Source organism: Dermacentor variabilis, chromosome 8 (genome assembly GCF_050947875.1).
Source record: "Dermacentor variabilis isolate Ectoservices chromosome 8, ASM5094787v1, whole genome shotgun sequence".
Classification (NCBI taxonomy): domain Eukaryota; kingdom Metazoa; phylum Arthropoda; class Arachnida; order Ixodida; family Ixodidae; genus Dermacentor; species Dermacentor variabilis.
This window is the reverse complement of record NC_134575.1, coordinates 170,838,015-170,857,470: the sequence shown is the minus strand read 5'-3', so window position 1 is coordinate 170,857,470 and position 19,456 is coordinate 170,838,015.

Below are 19,456 nucleotides of genomic sequence, written 5' to 3'. Positions count from 1 at the left end.
CTGGGCGGTAAGCAACAAAAGATAGAACGTGTCGCAATTCTTGTAATCTGTGGAGATGTACATGTACAACATGTTCGTGAGTGGAAGACATGTTGGTGAGAGTTCTGTTGGTGCGTTCCGTAAGGCCGTTTGTTTATGTATTGTACGGCGCAGAGTGTCGAAAACTTGCACACAGACGAAGCATCTCTTCGACCACATCTGAAGTAAAATGCCGCCCACGATCGCTAATAACGTCTTTAGGAGGGCCGTGTCGAAGAATGATACTTATGACGAATGATATTTACACTTTTCCTTATGTTATGTGTACAAAGGGTATTTACCTTTGCAATGATTGTCGTATTTCCATGCCACTCTCTTGATTTATAATATGCATATCATATGTTTTTGACCTTATTCTGCCTCTCCTCTCGGTAATGCATAGATGTACTTTCAGGGTAAAATAAGTAAATAAATAAATAAAAATAAATTGCATAGTTTCCTTATTTGCTTCCTGTTTGTTTTTATAAGAAATAGAACGGTAACGTTTTTAAACCGCCGGTATCTTCATGAGTGCTGGTTGTGGCGTTTATAGTTTGAAGTAGGGTGCACAAATTGTCCAAATTTTTAAAAAGTGCGTCTAACGATATTTTATACATACCAGAAGACCAGGTTTTTTCGTACTGAGCAGAAGGCGGAAAATGTCAAGTCAACACTCCCGAACGAAATGCCATGTCGAAAACTGAAAGAAAAGAAAAAGACGCTTGTAAGACCGCACAGAATATGGATAATGAGCAGCGAAGAATACGTTAAACCGATCAGCGGGAGCATTAGAAATTGAAATAAAATTGGCAATATCGTTTAACGGGATGAACGTTATTTTTTACTTACTAACTCTTTCATTACTGCCCAAGGCTTTGGTTCTTTCGCTCGTGAATTTAGATGCTCTTCTGAAAAAGAAAAGTCGCAGTTTTGCCCGAAAGGTGCAGCATCGATTACAATCGCAGATAATTAAACAGCTATACGAAGTAAGGATGCCATTTTACCTACCGCGAAACCTTTTAACAATCGCTTATTGCCTAAATTAAGAAGCATGGCGTCACTCGCGCACATTTCATTTCATTTCATCTCATTTTTCATTTTATTACCTTAAAGACCCCTTGCGGGGTATTACATAGGGGTGGGTGGTACAAAAATACAGGAGGTTGCCCACTATCTTATTTTGAAGACAGAATACTCGTTACTTCATCCACGAAGGCAGATGAGGTGGTGATGGCAGCGACGTGGTGGGGAAGGCCGTTCCAGTCTTTAGCTGTACGATGAAAAAATGATGACGAGCAGGTGACAGTGCGCGCGCTAGGGCGAGCAACATTTAGTGGGTGGCCTGTGCGCAGTGATATGCGTGAAGGTGTTACAATGTAAGGTGCGTGGCGAAGCGAGCTGGTGAAGAATTTATGGAATAATGATAAGCTCGCGATACGGCGACGGTGCGCTAATGTGTCCAAACCAGACTCTAATTTTAATGGTGATACGCTGATATCATATGAGTATGTCGAGTGAATGTATCTTACGACGCGGTTCTGTATGGATTCTAATGCGTTGCTGAGGTAAATCAGGTGAGGATGCCATATGGGTGATGCGTATTCGAGTTTTGGCCTAACCAGTGTTTAAACATGAACACGTCTCACTCGGTGACCGCGGACACTAATTGTCAAAATGTAAGCGTTGGGAAGCGCGACAGTAGTAGCTAGTAAATTGACACTCGTGCTACATCGCTTTAACGTCAACTAAGCGTAAAGAACACAGCGCTCACGAAGCTATCAGCCCTCGGTGCCGCTAGAATCTGTACGCGTCGCAAGTCGCTGTCAGGGTGGGGCCCGCGCGGCACACATAGCCGCGCAATACGCAAGACCCCCTCCCACCAGAGCATCAAAATTGTATTTACACGCTCATTCTACGCAAGCGTGAGGAGCAATGGTTGCGAGAGAGAAATGTGAATACTTTTGTTCCTTCGTATTCCTGTTCACAGCACAGAATACGTAGTGAGGGCGGCAAGGAAGTCACGTCACGCCCGAAGTGAGTTTGTTGTATTTTCTTGCGATGGCAGCACACTAAAATTTGATACTCGTAGGCGGATACGATTGAAATTCAGATGTCTTCTTGGATGACATTTTAGCACCCTTCCTTCGGCGGCGCCTAGAACCCGAATAGCGCGCGCATGCACGAGAAGAAAATAAAGGCCGCGCCTGGTCGTGGCCCGTGAAGCCACGGCTTGCGGTTTTATTCCGGCGTCGATTCGGGATCAGCTGTCTCTCTCCTAGGACGAACACAATGACTGATCCGCCCGAACCTTCCAGGACTCACGTCCGCAGGACGTCTTGTTGCTGCAGCTTGACCGCCATCCTTTTCGCCCCAGAACGTGCAAGTTTTCTTTCACCAGATGAAGGCGCAATTCTGCCTCTGTCGCATCACTTCGGAAACGACGCTCTACTATCAGGTCGCCCGGGTCCTCCCTCCTGATGTCGCCAGCGAGCTCTAGGACGTTCTCTCCATCCCCACGGGCGCTACACCATGTAATCACCTCAAGACGAAGGTGATGGAGAGATTCATGCCGTCGGAACGCACCCGCCTCCAGCAGCTCCTCACCGAGGAGGACCTTGGCGACCGGCGCACCTCCCAACTGCAGCGTCGGGTGTGACAGCTTCTCGGGGAGCGCGACGTCCCCACCGACTCAGCGTTGCTTCGTGAGCTTCTCCTCCGACGCCTTTCCCATCCGCCTCGTGCTCGCAGCGGCCGGCGACGTACCCCTCGACCACCTGGCGGAGCTTGCCGATCAGGTTCGTCAGGCGACCTCACAGTCCGTCACTGCTGTCTTACCGCCTCCAGACCCAGCGATTTCACACCTTCGTGATGTGCTCGTAGGCACATCACGAATGTGCTCGTAGGCTTCAGAGTTTGTTCGGATGGGACTGTGGTGATATTAGTCTTTGTTTCGACTAGGTAGCCCGCCTCGTACACAAGAATGTTACGGCGATTAAGTGTGCGTTTCGTTATCACTACGAATCATGCAACGTACTAAATCAGGGTTGTTGTACAGCTTCCTCAAGTGTGTGTCACTATGACACTGCATGATGACATTCACTTTTCTTACTTCTCATACAGCGTACAAAATGTGTTTCAATTCACTGATGTGCTTTTGTATGCATAGATGCGGCGTAATGATTTGCCTGTTTTGCTGTACAGCTATCCTAAAGATCTACGGCTATTCAATCACATGAAGACTTTCGCTTTTCTTACTTCTACGTAGAAAGTGCAAGCAGTTCAATACATAAAATGTCTCCGCTCCCGCCAGTCTCCTTAAGGGCTCGTCATGTTCAACTGTACTAATAAGCAATGCATAGCACTACGTGATGCCGTTAATGTCCTACAGGAAGGCGAATCAGTTACACTCGCATCTCCCTGCGAGGGTCAGATTTTAATGCTCTACCATCGCAATGAAATGCAACAGGCTTACACCTCGGGCGTGACTTTTTCGCCGTGCCAGACTAGCATTCTATTCTGCCTGCTCGCCTAGGGACGAGTGGGGCAAACAACCTTTTTAACGCGATAGCGTTAAGGAGCTCGTGTCGCAGAAAAGCCGGTGTCGTCGGCGTCGGGTGTCGGCGTCGGCGTCGGCGTCCGCGGCGTTGGCCATGCGCGATAAATCATGGCAGGCACTTCATAAATAAAAAGCAACTTCCAAGACGGGCTGGGTGGGAATCGAACCAGGGTCTCCGGAGTGTGAGACGGAGACGCTACCACTCAGCCACGAGTTCGATGCTTGAAGTCGGTACAAACGCGCTTTTAGTGAACGCGGTGTTGCCTTAAAAACGTGCCGTAGAATGTTATACTGCGGTGTATATCGGTAATTATGAGCACGTAACTTACAGAAGTCGCATTTAAACGAATAGCGAAGTACGTTTCCGCTACATTTCTTCTGCGCTTACCACACACGCAGAGCCATCTTGCGGCAAACACAGAAGACCCCTCCTCTCAAAGTACGGCGCTGCCCCGACAGGTGGCGCGCCATGCGCGCATTGGGGCTGGGCTGTGCGCGGACCGGTGCCAGGCGCGTTGCGGCCCCGACTCCCTCTCCCCTGGCGACGCTTCGCCGTGCTCCCACGCGGGTTGCAGAATCAAGCGCCGTTCCTTTCTTTAGATTACTATCTGCCTATCTCTCTGCCCGTGCCGATCACGATATTTGGCTGGCGTAGATCGTTTCCCCCTCCGAGACACCGAGTTCTTTGGTTCGTTCCGTTTGCTCAGGCGCACGTTTCGTTGCTGCGCAGAACGCTGCGTTGCTCGACGCTTTCCGTGTGATAGGTGGACGCAAAGTCCGATGCGGGGCGCCTCGTAAGTGTTCCCTGCGCCGTAGCGCTTTGTCTTACACCCCTTGGCGGGTCGATGGGAACGCTGTCGCGTTCCACTCTTGAAGGCGAAGCTTAAGCGTCCTCCAATTTTTTTTCCGTGGTACCTAGGCAAAGACAGGTCCCAAGGACCAAAAGTCCCCACATTTCTCTCTCGCAACCACTGCTCCTCACTCATGCGAAGGAAGAGCAGAGTAACACAATTTTGATATCTTCGTCCTCCCTCCCGGGTCCCTTCCTGTGCGCTTCCTCCCCGCCTTCCTCCCTCGCGCACGCGAGATCACGCCACCATCCTCGGCTCACCGTCGCACGCTTTCACTCGCACGCCCAACATACCGCGCACGGTCACAATGATATCTTTCTTGGATTGCATATCTCTCATGGAGTTCAGGGTGACGCCGACGGCGACGACAACGGCGGAAATGCGCCTGGAGTGTCCATACATTTACTATACCAATAATACCAACGTATTTCGTCATAAAGCTTTGTTTCAGCACCAGTTCTCTTTCTGGCTGCCTTGAAAACCTCGCGAATATTGTTGTTATTTGGTAGCCACCGACTATGAGTTTGAGCCAGCGCTCGCTTTGCAGTAGCAGACAGGACGTCAGTATTCAGCCAGTGACACGAAGCTTCTCGCTGCTTTTGCAAAGCTTTTTTGAGGACTCGACAGGCTCCCGTAATACAGTTGCAAAAGCATATAGCAAAAGCAGTAACAAAGGCGTGTTTTTAGTAGGAAATCCCAGTCGTAAAATTTAGGCAAGAGATGTAGGCGATTTTTGTGGATACTTGTTTTCGCAATAAGCATTTATCAAACGCAGTTGGAATGTGCTACATGGCAATGGAAACACCGAACAAGAAAGAAGCAAACGGACATTTTTCGGTTCGCAAGAAATGAAAAAAAAAAAACTGAATATGGTCTTACCGCATGTTCACATGACGATACCAAAGCATCACCCAAGAATTCAGTGCGGGTAGAACTATTATTTCTAGTTTCGATGTCGAAGTCTGCAAGAACATTAAATAACTTACAACTAGATGTCGTTTGTTCTTCAGGAAATCATCAAATTCGCCAACATTCAAACTGGCGCCAAAAGAAAAGATGCTGCGGTTAGATGAACACACTTGTTCATGCTTATTCTGAGCAGGTGGATGATAGCTAGTTAGTAAAATGTTTCAAAATGAAGAACTTCAAAGCTGCATTGATAGTTATTGAGCACACATAAAAGTTATGCGAAGGGGTGTCGCGATCCAAACAGATTTTAGCGAACAACGCAGTGCCAATGCTAGAATTTTTCTTACGTGTAAAGAGATGAACATGGTGCTCATCTATTGAAAAAAAAAGGTTCGGTAAATAATTCTATTACATTTATCTTTAAACAAACGCGTCAACTGTGTTACTCGACCATTGTGATACACTGCGACCTCCTTTAACAAAAAGGTCCCAAATCAGCGTTTACTACGGGAACACTTACTGCGTACTCTTATCTGTACATCTTGTTTATTAACAAAAAACATAATTGATTGATCAATCGATCGATTGATTGATTGATTGATTGATTGATTGATTGATTGATTGGTTGATTGATTGATTGATTGATTGATTGATTGATTGATTGATTGATTGAACAATCAAGAGAAATTATTCCCCGTGGTTACGTATACTCCTGATATTCACATGCACTGCTGTAAAAGTACCTGGCCGCTTTGCTACAAGAGTACCAATTCTTGTAGAGTACAAGAGTACCAACAGAATCAGATAGTCTTGTAATGGGCACGGAACTCTCCAGCCATGCAAAAGTGAACAAGCATTTTTTTAGTGGACTCGAAAGGATTAGTATAGATGCAAGTTGAATACTGTTAGAATATGCTACTCCGGGACACCTTTCTTTTTGCGAAGGCAAAACTGGTCGCCCCTCAGATGCACATGAAGCCTTTCCTCCTGGCTTTCGCATCAGCGATCTAGAAAAGTTATCGGTTTTTTCGAGTCAGCTTTTCAGAAAGAAGAGTTCTGGCACTTCCAACTTTTATAGCCAGCAAGTGCAGCATTCCTCGTGCAAATACCCATTCACAACAATTTGCACTCGTTGCAAACCACGTCAAGGCCTGCTTATCACTCTTTTCGCGGACTGGTAACTGAGGGGTGGAAACTATTTGGCTGAAGTGGCCGGTAGTAATGTCAAGTTAATTCGACAAGTCTGACAGAATATCAGCTAGTTACACTATTTTCACCTAAATTTGTCGTAAGACCTTATATTTCTAGATTTGTTCGCTGCTGTTGTATGCAGAATTTTCTAGTTGGAGCTGCAGATTATCAGTGAGGCAAGGCTTGAGACAAGCCTCTTACTGAAGGAAAGCTACCTGTGAAGTCAGTGACGCTTCAGCCTCACGATACCCGATGGCGAACCTATGGGCAACTCTGGCTTGTAACGGAAGGCGTACGCAAGAAAAGAACTACTCCAACTAACAATGGTTGTGGCGTATCACAATTATAGGGTCTCGCGACCTCGGCAATTCTTACAGCTCTCGGTGCCGCAGTTCACCCGTCAAGTTTTCATTCGGCGTAAGTAGGCAGTTAACCCTATCATCAAGTGTAGTTGAGCGTGATTGCTCTCATGTTTTGCGATTCTAGAACAATTTGTGTGACTGGCAGGGTGCCGGTATTTAGCACCCGCTAAGAACGTTTTTACTTCTTCTGTGTAGTATAACGGCGGCCACAATCATCCTTCAGGAGTAGCTGAGAAAGAAGCATGAGATAGCGCATCATAAATGCACAAGATGAGAGAAGGAAAGTTGACAAAGAGTGCGTTGTACATGGCTAGGCTTGGCGAGTGATCTTGACTCTAATTTAAGGCGCCAAATGTACTGGAAAACAGAAAAGTCGGCGTTGCTGTGTCATGTCGCTTGCCAATAAGTATCGAATAGCGAGGGCCTAGCAAAGTTGAAATGCCTGCAATTTTTGCCTTGAGTAGCTTTTGAGTTGGTTTTGACAGCTGCTCTTACACCGCATTTGTTTGAATACGTCCTAAAATAAGCAGTCATTAAATAAGAAAAAAAAAACGAAGGGTCATCTCACTGATCTAATTTAGTGTACTGCATAGGGATTCTGACGTCATCTCGTTTGCTACAACCTTACGCAATCTCAGCGCTGGCATTGTCCAAATAGATGTCCATGATGTAAACAAGGAAACGCAACGCACGATAAAAATACTACTGTTTTTCTCTTCTAAAGCAATACAGATGACTAGTTTTTGCTCTCGCGGTTGACGTTCTAGACTATATAAAGTACTAATCTATAATAGCTTTCCAAGCTGAAGTGAACAAATTTTTATATTGTATAAGAGTCTGTCTGGTACATTCATCTGTCACCAGCAGTACACAAAGAAAGCAGCTTGTCGACACAGGCGACACACCGTGCTGGCTTTGCTGCTATTGCGCTGAGCTGCTAAGCAGGAAGTCACGCGATCGAATTCGTCGAATGGGGCCGTATTTGGATGGGGGCGTATGCAAAAAGGTTCGTGTACCTGGCATAAGGTGGATAATAAAGGACCACGAGTGACGCAAATTATTCTGGAGTCCGCCGCCACTTCGTGTGCCATAATCATATCGTAGTATTGGCACGGAAGAGCCAAAAATTTCATTTTATCTTTTTAGCCCAGCGGATGCAGCCTAAACGCCATGGACGCCATAGACGCCATGTTACTCTTGTTTATTTCCCAATCTAACACTGTAAATCGCCAAATTTTGGCTGTCACCGGGAAGAATATTACGTAGCTTTCCAACCATCAGTATATGATTGTAGAGCTTTCCTGTCGTGAAATTAGCGAGCGTTATCAGTTCATTGGGGAGAAGGTTTGAGTCATGTGTTAATACAGAGTGAGAAATACAGACCACCTATCTTGTGTAAGCATATTCTAAAGCACAATTTGGCAGATATTATAATTTTTTTTCTAATTTCTGTGTGAAATGAAGGGTGTGTTGACATTTCGTAATACTTGTTTTCTTCTGGCTTTTTTGCCCACAGCAAGGCGCACTAGCACTCTCGGTGAAAGTCCTTGAGGTAAGAACGGATAGATGTATAGTGTTCCTGTCAGTTTTTTTACAAAAGATACCTTTATGAGAATCGGTGCCTTCACATACGGCTCTTGATGCACCTTGCTTTCGGAAAGATAATGTATTCATGGATATTGTCACGTAGTGAAGAGACCGGAACAGGACCTCAAGCAATGCAGGAGAGAAGCGTTTTAATGGGCGAAATCGTGCGCCGTAAATCGTCACAATTCGCTTTGACAGGCGCAGCTATCGGTCAGTGAGTCAGGCTGCTATGGCTTGCTCGCAGGCGCATTCTGTTTACACGTGGAAGGGAACATTCTCGAAATTTGTTATCAAGGCCTGGAGATAAAAAAAGCACAAGGCAAAAGCATCATTTGCTACAAATCACATTAGGTGCATAGTTGCGTGCATGCATCAAAATTAATCGATGCCGTCAACGTCAAGAACGCGCGTCAGCAGTTTCTAGCAAAACCGCAACAAACAAAAGACTACTTGAGAACAATATCAAGACGGCCGTTCATAAAGAGGGCGTAAGTTTGACGTGAGTTCCATGCGTTTACTCCTGGTGAAGAGCATTTTAATTTTGCTTTTTGCAACTCACGCGGGCGTTATGTGTTCGAGCGTTCCTCGAGCTCTACAGCGTAACGCATCGAAGTATGAGCATCATGTTATTCCTGCGCTCGCTCATAACGCGCATTCCGATTATTAACCTACTGCATTCTAATAGAAGAATCCTATGAGGCCTTTAGTTTGGTTTGAATTGTTCACCATTCGCGAAGATATATTCAGGAGACATAAATTTCACCAAATATTTGAAGCAAAGCTTTCAGTTGTTGATTCAATTCTCTCAAGGCCTAATGGTTTATGACTTCAAATTGTATTTTCATCTAAAGCAAGTACAATGCGGAAGGAAAATTCACTTGAGAAATTCTGAGAACAGTTGAAAACAGCCAGTCAGGTAAGAGGAAATTTTTAGGGGTGACATCTTTTTGGAATAAAACATCAGGATTTTATTTAAAGACGCGAAACATTCTGGGGCTATAGTTAACTTTACGCATATGCGCTATCTTTGTTATATGTGTCCGTGGAAAAAATAGGCTGGTGGTGTCCAGATTGAAGAAATACACTTGCTACGGTTGATATGATCTTTTTTTGCGCAAGGCATAATTTTGTAAATATAACAAGTGTTCATCACCCATATTTTCAGTGTCTGATAGAAGAAATTCCCAAAGTCAACCTCCCGACTCAAGTATACATTATCGTACAGTTGATGGAGTTCGTGTTTGACCGAGCTACGTTCGGTAAGTGTTGAAGTGTTTCCGCTGCCAGCACGTATATGATGTTGGCTGTAAGGAAATTACATTAGACAAGGGGGTCACTGACCTCCTTTTTCGTATTTATGTGTCGTAGGGATTCAGCAGCATAAATGTTTACTATGGTAAACACTGCTCTGTAGAATATCTGATTTTTTTATTAGGAAATAATAAAAAAAATCATTTCGACAAACAAAGGGACTGAGTAGAACAACTCAAATAATGACAGTGCTAGCTTTTTCCTTTCTTCTTATGCCATAACGATTCTTAATGAAAGCACAAGCAGTCATTTTCTAAATATTTACAGACAGACTGGTGTTGTGACTTTGAGGTGGACCCGTAGCGCTCGTCACCCGTTTCATGACAGAGCGTTGCCTGCTCTCTAGTCGGTAGCGAAGACTCCGAGTCAGGCGTCGGTGAGAGTAACAAAAGGGACCTTATACACTATATGCAGGTCATTATACAGAACAAGATCGGATCGGCACGGGGGCCGAGAGCTAACAGCAAACGCGACTGGTCCCGCACGGCGACGTCCAGCGAGACTCCAACGCATAACACATCTCACTCCACTCGAGAGCAGCACTCGGATCACGCTGGTTCAGTGAATCCGTTCTCCAGGTGACAGCGTTGGGGCTTATAAAGCCCCGAGAAACGATTGTCACTCAGACGGCCCAATACAAAGTCAGCACTCGACGTCGTCCGAGAGGTCCAACCAGCGACCGCGCTAGCCACCCGCATCAAGTTTGCCGCGGGCGGTGACCTCCAGGGGAAAGGAAACACGGCGCCGGGCTGTCTAGCACTTTGTTGCACGTTTGGACATGTCGCTCGCCGATACTCCTCCACGCGATGCCACTACCTGGTGGCGCAGCATTTTGAATTGTCAAGGAACCGTTAGGGCGGTGTGCATTTCGGCGCAGCCCCGGTTTGTCCAAAGGGCATTCGCAGGATAAATTCTGCATCTTGTAGATTCGGAATGAGGGCTGGTTGTGCGGGCACAACAGCATCTCCGCCATCAGATAAGGCGCCGGGAAGACGAGATGCCTCCACGTGGCTCGGATGCCAGGTGCGCACGTTCGTCAGGCTCGTCCAAGTTCACGTCCAGTGTCCGGACGCCAAGTAACTTCACGTGCCCAGGTCCAACTCGCCGGGGCTGGAGCTCTGCTCACAGCGTTGGCGCCAAGGCACTTCGACCAGCTCCGCTCGGGTCGCTCCGATGCCCTTGCTTCTCGCCCCTGGTCATGGTTGGTCGTTCTGCAGCTTGCAAAGCCAACCGGCAAAACGCAACACCCAACACGAGCAAGTGCCCTCTGTCTCCCGTCAAACACTAAACAAGGCCATGATCCAAATCAGCCTAACTAAATTGCTATCTCCCTTTCTGCACCCGCTGCAACAAGAGGCAGGTGTACGATCTGGTACACAAGGCTCAAACAAGCATTTTTCAAATTAACAACACACCATTATATCAGCAACAAATAATAATCAGCAATAATAATGAAAAATAGAATGGTCCTCTTGAAATCACTTGGACCAAAAGCATACTACTCAGGAAGCAAATGAGGCCATCCATTTTTTTTCTCTGGTCTCCCTGCGAACATGACAGCCTGTCGCGAAGCAAGAGAAGGTAAGTAACGAGTAGGTCACCGAAAGAAGCGAGGCCTAGAATGCACGACTTAGAGCATCTGCGTTCGCATTCAGCCTTCCCCTCTTATACCGGAAAACGAGGCTGTGCTGCTGGAGAATCATGCTTCATCTCAGCCAACGGCCGCTTTTAGATGACATGCTACTTAACCAAGTTAGAGGGCAATGGTCCTTTTCCACAACAAACTTAGAGCCGGAGACATAACAAGCCAGCTTCTGAACGGCCCACACAACACAGGCGCACTCTTTCTCAGAGGTACTGTATGCCTCTTCTCTACAACTTAGTTTGTGACTTAAATATAAAATTGGTCGTTCATGACCACTAGCATCTTCTTGGCATAGCACCGCTCCCATGCCGCGATCACTCGCGTCACATTCAATGATGAAACCTTCCGAAAAGTCTGGCGCCGTGAGAACCGGCTTATGGCTAAATGCTCGCTTCAGCATTTGGAACGCATTTTCTTTCTTCGAGTCCCACGTCATCTTAACGGGCTCCGACTTCCGAAGCGCGTCGGTTAGCGGGCTGGCAAGGACAGAGTAGTCTCTCACATAGTGTTGGTAATATCTAGCTAAACCTAAAAAAGCTCTTATATCCGTCTTCGTGGTTGGCCGGGACTAGTTCACAATAGCGGCTACCTTGACGTCGGAAGGTCTACGCCGGCCGCGCCCCACAACATGGCCCAAATAAGTTCCTTCACCGCAACCTAGCTGACATTTAGCTGGTTTCATAGTAAGGCCTGTCTCTTTCAACCTGCCCAACACGACTCGCAAGTGCTCCAGATGTGATTTCCAAGTGTCCGAAAATATGGCAACATCATCGAGGTACGGCAATGCGAACTTGCCTAAACCATGAAGCCCTCTGTCCATCAGGCTAGAGAAACAATACGGCGCGTTTTTGAGGCCGAAGCTCAACATCGAGTGGGCGGAATGTTCCAAGCGGGGAAACGAAGGCGGTGCAGCGGCTAGTCCGTTCCCTAAGGGGTACTTGCCAATAGCCTCGCACGAGGTCCAGGGTAGATATATAATTTGACTTCGACACCATCTCTACCCTTTCTTCCAGGTTCGGTATCGGATATGTCTGATCTCGGGTTATCGCGTTCAGACGCCGATAATCGAAGCATGACCTTGGATCTTTTCCTGGAGCCTGCAAATCAAGGGCGATGTGTAGTCGCTCTCAGTTGGTACTATCACCCCCAAGTCACGTACGTGCTGAATCTCTTCAGCCATGATTTTTTTTTCTCTACGGGTGAACAATGGTACGGTTTACTGTGGATCGGTTGCTCAGATCATAACTCGATGTCGTGCTCTAGGACCGTGGTCCTTCCGGGACGGTTCGAAAAAATTTTCCTAAACACTGAAACCATTCGCTTTAATTCCTCCATTTTGGCGGCACTTAGATGCGCGTCCAACGTCAGCTGTTGCAGCATTATCTCTGAACCACATACCTTCATGCCAGCCGTTGTCAGGATTTTGGCCCCTTCCTCATCGGCTATTGATCGGTCATCCTGTTGCTCGCGAATTAGAGTTTCCCTTTCAACTGCAGCCAGCTCCTGCCAGCTGGCGGAAACCGGAGCGAATATGCATCCCGCGTCGCCTAACTGCGGCGTCGTGTCCATATCACGGCTAGCACTGCACGTGTCCCTGCCAGTCACTTCCAGGACACGCTCGCCCAGGCCAGCCTCCGAGCTCTGCCTCTCCCGTGCCTGCTCGCCACACAAGTTACCTTGATCGGTCCGTGTGCCGCGCCACTGTTCGCTCACCGACGCTAAGTCAAGTTCCTTCGATAGCTGGGGCGCTTTTTATCGCGTGAGGGCCACGTACGCCACGTCGTCAAAGAATGATTTGCCCTGTTTCTTCAGCAGCGGCTCCGAGCTATTTGAGAAGAGGTAGGGAAAGTGCCCTGGGAGAGCGGCAGACAGAGCGGCTTGTGTGTTAAGTTTCCCAAACTCTCCTTCAATGCTAACTGTTGCGATCTGTAAACAGACACTCTCCTCCTCGGCACCTTGCCGTATCCAAGCGCACTCTCACGTAAAATCACTCGAGGAGACGAAAGACGGGGGTGGACAACGTCCATAGTTGCTGCAGAGTCCCGAAGTGCTCGGCACTTCTTGCCATTTACCTTAATTTCCTGCATATATGACTCCAATAGTCGTATGTTTTTGTTAGTTTCCTGTATTGTTGCAAAATCAATTTTCTCTGGGCAGTTCGCAGCGATGTGCCATTGCTTTTTGCAATTGTAGCAGGTTAACGGCTGTCGTTTTTCAAAAGAACGTGTCGTATCGTTTTGCTACTTGGAACCATGGTTAGCATTCTAAGATGCATTCTGTCCTTCCCTTAGAGTTTCTTTGGCAGGGACTCGTCTTCCCGGAAAAACTATTTCTCCTATCTGCTTTTTCTACGCGCACTGCCTTGCTGTGCAAGCTGCGGCGGGTGTAACACTCTTCCGCTAACTCTGCTGCCTTGTTTAGCCTATCTAGCAGCCAGAGCCTGACCATCCGCATCAATGCAACGGGAGAACTGCTCCAACGCGATTATCCGACGATTTCATCGCGGTCATCGTAAACCTCTTCGCCCTTCTGCCATTCCACCAGGTCGTCTTTTAGACGAAACGCGAAGCTGACATTCGACTCCCTGCCCTTGTTTGCATACCGGAACCTCTGCCAGAAAGCATAGGGCGACAATCGTCACCGGTTTCGTGGCAGAGCGTTGCCAGCTCTCTAGTCGGTGGCCAAGACTCCAAGTCAGGTGTCGGTGAGAATAACAAAAGGGACTTTAAACACTATATACTGGTCATTATACAGGACAAGATCGGATCGGCACGGGGGCCGAGAGCTAACAGCAAACGCGACTGGTCCCGCACGGCGACGTCCGGCGAGACTCCAACGCGTAACACATCTCACTCCACTCGAGAGCAGCACTCGGATCACGGTGGTTCAGTGAATCCGTTTTCCAGGTGACAGCGTTGGGGCTTATAAAGCCCCGAGAAACGATTGTCACTAAAAAGGCCCAATACAAAGCCAGTACTCAACGGTCGTCCGAGAGGTCCAACTAGCGACTGCGCTGGCCACCCGCTTCATGTTTGCCGCGCGCGGTGACCTCGAGGGGAAAGAAAATACGGCGCCGGGCTCTCTAGCACTTTGTTGCACGTTTGGACATGTCGCTCGCCGATGCTCCTCCACAGGACGCCGCTGCCTGGCGGCGCCGCAACTTGACTTTTCAAGGGAGCGTTAGGGCGCTGTGCCTTTCGGCGTAGCCCCGGGTTTGTCCAAAGGGCGTTCGCAGGATAAATTCTGCATCTTGGAATCCGGGCTGGTTGTACGGGCACAGCACTGGGGAACGACACCAGGAAAACGAGAAGCCCGAGATAATTTTGACTAGAACAAAATACGTTAGTATAGCAATTCTCCGTTCTATGATATTTTTTTTGAGAAACATAAAGCAAGCTAGTCCTATTTGCCTTCTATCCCACACCAATCTATCTACAAAAATCAAATGAGAAATTTTTGAAATTTTGTATTTGCTTTCCTTTTTTTCAGACCTTGTGTCACCTGCTCTCGAAGAACTATGTGACGCGGCCTCTGTCGCAGCAGATTTGTCTGGTGCGCCGCTGCCTTCTGACTCCCTGGAGCTTACTGAGGACATACTTTGCACAGGCACAATCAAGCTGAAAGCACCGAGCTCACTGAATCTTGGGGAGGTGAGCAAATAAGAATAGCTTTGTTGCCGCCAATGCTTGAGTAATACCGCGCAGTTGTTGCAACGGTGAAAGGGTACTAGGACATTTATAAAATCATTATATGACAAATTAGGCTACGAGTTTAATTTCAGCTGTGATTATTGCCAAAATACCCGGTAGAAAAATGCATTGATTGCACTTTCAAGATAATTTATTCTTGTATTACAAATCTTGAAATGCTACCTTTGTATTTCTCTCGTAATGGTAGTGAGAAATTGCCGCATTATAACGCCCTCCTAAATATTGGATGTCGAGTACTATATATTGTAACTGGTGTGTACTGTTAAAGTGTGTGAATAATTTTTATTTCAGTTTATCATTGCTTCACAGATAAAAACCTAGTTAAAAATACACCAGACCGGTTTGGTTTGTTCTGTGGATGCCTAGTGTAAACACCAGCATGGCCTAGTGTTACCTGGTGTGTACACCACAGCGGCCTGGTGTGTTCTGGTGTGCACACCAGATTGGCTGGATGTGTTCTGGTGGGCAGACATAGTGGCTTGGTGCGTTCTGTTGTGGACACCAGAGAGGCTTCGTGTGCTACGATGTGAACACCACAGAAGTTTGGTGTGTTCTGGTATGCACATCAGATTGGTCTGATAAGCACAACGCAGTATAGTTTAGTATTACTAGGTGTGCACATCAATGTAGGGTGGATGCTGTCTGGCGTGCATGCTAGTATGTTGTGATATAAACTTAGCTTTTGCACATTTAGCTGCCTCGGTTTAGAGCTTTTTCATAGTTTGTGTACGATTAAGGTTCTCTAAATGCTATATTGGTTGCTTTCGAGTTATCACAACGATCAGATTCAAATTTATTTCGTTTATTTATTTCATCATACTGTAGCACCGAACGACCATCGCAAGAATGGGGAGTACAGAATACAAATTTAGCAAAAAATTAAAATACGAAAAGAAAAAAAAACAAGATGCAATGCAAGTTCAGCGGTTAACGTATCTAAGATCGAAAAAATCAGCATGGTGACAATTAAAGAACGAACATGACTGAGTAAAGCATTCCACAGTTTTATAGTCGCCACAGAAACACCATTTAAATGTCTAGGTGCGGTATTGAGGGGACACATTTAGTGAGGACACTGTAAAGTGGATGTAAGTCCACCATTTGTCATGAAGCTGCTAGGTAAAGGTAATAGTGGAGAGGTAATTGTAGCATGGAAAAATTTTAATCACTCAACGTTATGTTAGGAAGAGAGAGTGGCAAGCTGAATATTTCTAAGATGGGAAAGATTGCAGCGGAAACCATTGCATGAGAGCTTTGCCTTAAAGTTATGACAGAAAACAAAGCTGAACTATGGCATTGTATACACGGACAGAAAAGTTTCAATGACCATGAAGTTACATGTTTGCTTGCAAAATTGAGCTGATTAAGCTGACTAAGCTGATCTTTAGAAAAATTGGATATTTGGTGCGCATATATATATATATATATATATATATATATATATATATATATATATATATATATATATATATATATATATATACGACGTTTACATTTCTACGGTGTGTCCATTTCTAAATAAATTTGATTGCTTCGATGCCCTTCAATTCAACCTTGATGACAAGAACGGGTACTTCTATGGTCAATGCTTTCTCTGGCACTAGCATGAATTCCAGGGGAAATAATTAATTAAGAGCAGACAAACAGCCCTACGCATGTTATGCTTACTTGGTCCAAGTGTCCCGCTTCCACGTGGTTGGCTAATATGAAGTGTTGAAAAACGAGTAGTTTCAAAATATTTTAGTGCAATGACTAATAAATGCGTACCAGTCCTACACTTCGTAGGAAGTCACAAATCAAAGCTGTTATGATGAGTAGAGTTTCTGTTTGTAACTTTCCTAAAATCACTTTCAAGTGATGTGCTTCAAGCCGGCACTCATACCCAATATTCATGCTTCATAATGTTTGCTTTTACTTACGCTATATTAGATTATACATTATGTGAGAATTAGATAAGAAGCCTGCAAAGTGAACGGGAGAAAGAACTGATATTATCTAAACACAAATACTGTGCTTACAGATGGCATGGCAAATGTGCAACTCAGAAAACCACAGATCTTCGCCCAGTAAATCTGTAATTTTAGCAGTAGTGAGACATAGGAGCTTATTTGCTCGTGAGCAGATTGTTCCTCATAACACGTTCGGTACCATTCTCCTCACCAATGCATATAAACATCCGACATACACAATAATTAAGTGACAAAGCCAAATCCCAAACCAACAAGATTGTGTCGAAACATATTCTTTCATCAGAGGCTTAAATAATTTTTTTTTGCTTCATGACTCTCAAACTACATGCAATAGAAGAATCGGATTTGGTGTATTCTTATAAATACTTATGCGGAGTAACTATGCATGGTGCAGTATATGATACTCCTGGTTTCATGTCGAGACATTGCAATGTATACTGTTCAATAGTATCGATATACGTCTTTTAACACGAAAACCAGCAGTACATCCCTTAAAATATTGTACTTGGAAGAAAGATATGAACAAATGAGATACACTACTTGGGATGAGTAGATAACTACATTTTCCTTTAACATATATCAAGACATTCAGCACTGGGAACATACTATCTATTGCAGATGCAGGTAAATCACAAAGACTATGAAGATGGAATCCGCTGCAGCAGTTAGTTGCAAGCACATCGTACACCGTCGCACATTTCTGGCACGCAACACATCGGACAAATGCACACGGCAAGGATTCGTGGGCCGTACTATAATCACACAAGGCACGTACGACAGGAGCGCAACCCGCACACAATCAGCACACCAACATGAAACCAGACGAGAAACGACACCGGTTCATCCTGTGTCACACAAGCGATGAACCCTCGTGGATTTGATGCTTTCCGACTGAAACGGTTAAAATGCGCATATAAACATCGCACACTGCACACGACAGCTGCAGCGAGTCATTAGAAAGGAAGTGTCGGCGCAGGTATCGCAGGCAGGAGCGCAAAACGTCACGGAGGGTATTTCAGAACAAAGATTCCCTCTCAACCGAAGTGAAATTGTTGAAATAATGGCCCGACAACGGCTTCCTAGGAATGCCATAATCGGATCTCTAAGGCCATGCTTTTGCTTGTTGCTTTCCGGAGGAGTTATTGAAAATCAGAAATACCTCACATTTCTTTCTGCGCTAAGCTATATCGGACTATACAGGAAGTTCAATGGTCAATTTCGTATCACTACAGCATGCGTAGCTGCGTGGCACACCACAAAAAACGAGAACGTACTGGGTAATATTTTGGGCATCACGGAGGCTACAACAACAGCACGGGTTTGCGCAAGCCCCATGCAACCTGTGGGTGGCGTCACCCACCACCGCGTTTCTAAGGAGACGCTCATATCATTCATTCGTCTATCCTGTTCTGTATTTTCAACGTGCCGGCATAGTCCCGCTTCGTAGTGCGTGCCGTTGCGACGTGCTTGTGTAATCGCGTGGTTTGTGTTTTTCTTATAACGAAATTTGTCTTAGTTCGTGCGCACAAAAATGCCAGAAGATAGCATGTGTGTCTCCCGAAACTCGCCGTGTGCATGGTGCGCCAGGCAAATGTGGACCAGTTATTTTCACGTCATTGAATTTGTCTCTGTCTGTCGTGGAAAGTTGGGTGGACGTCGATAATAAATGCGTATTACCAGCGTGCCTCCGCTCCTCCACTATGCAATCCCATGTATGCCTGGGGCAACGTTGCTGCGCCGGCAACTTGGAGGGCGCTTTTCGAGTGCGTCGTAACATTGAAAAGGTAAGTAATCGTGCATGCTAACCACACCCGTGTTGTGCGTACTTTTCATATGTGCACATGGTTCGCTGCGGACGTAGGAAATTGAACTCCCACGTAAACAGTCAAATGAGCGCTTGCTGAGCGCTGCTTTGCAGAATTTAGTTACGCAAATTGATTGCCGCAATGCAAAATTGAAAATCTTGATAATCGTTATCTTTCCGTGAGAAAGATTACGTTCGCAAGTAATCGCGTTCGTAACGTGCGAAGTGCATCGGTGAAGTTGCACAACGACTCATCTCCCTTTCACCGTTTATTAGTGCAATGATGTTTCCTAACTTATATATGCTTCAGCATTGTAAATGATCTCTGCTTACAAGGTTTTCGGATTACGAGCAGTTTTAGGCGAGAAAAATGTAAGCAATCACAGATTGCTACTAGTGAAGCTTACATTTTAAGCCAAGGTGAGTTGACATAAATTTGACGTAACTGAAGCTGATAGGGAAAAGTTGATTAGGCTGTCCTGAAAAAAGATGAACTGTTATGTTAACAAACATTTGCTTGCAATGTGCTGCTACAACGTGTC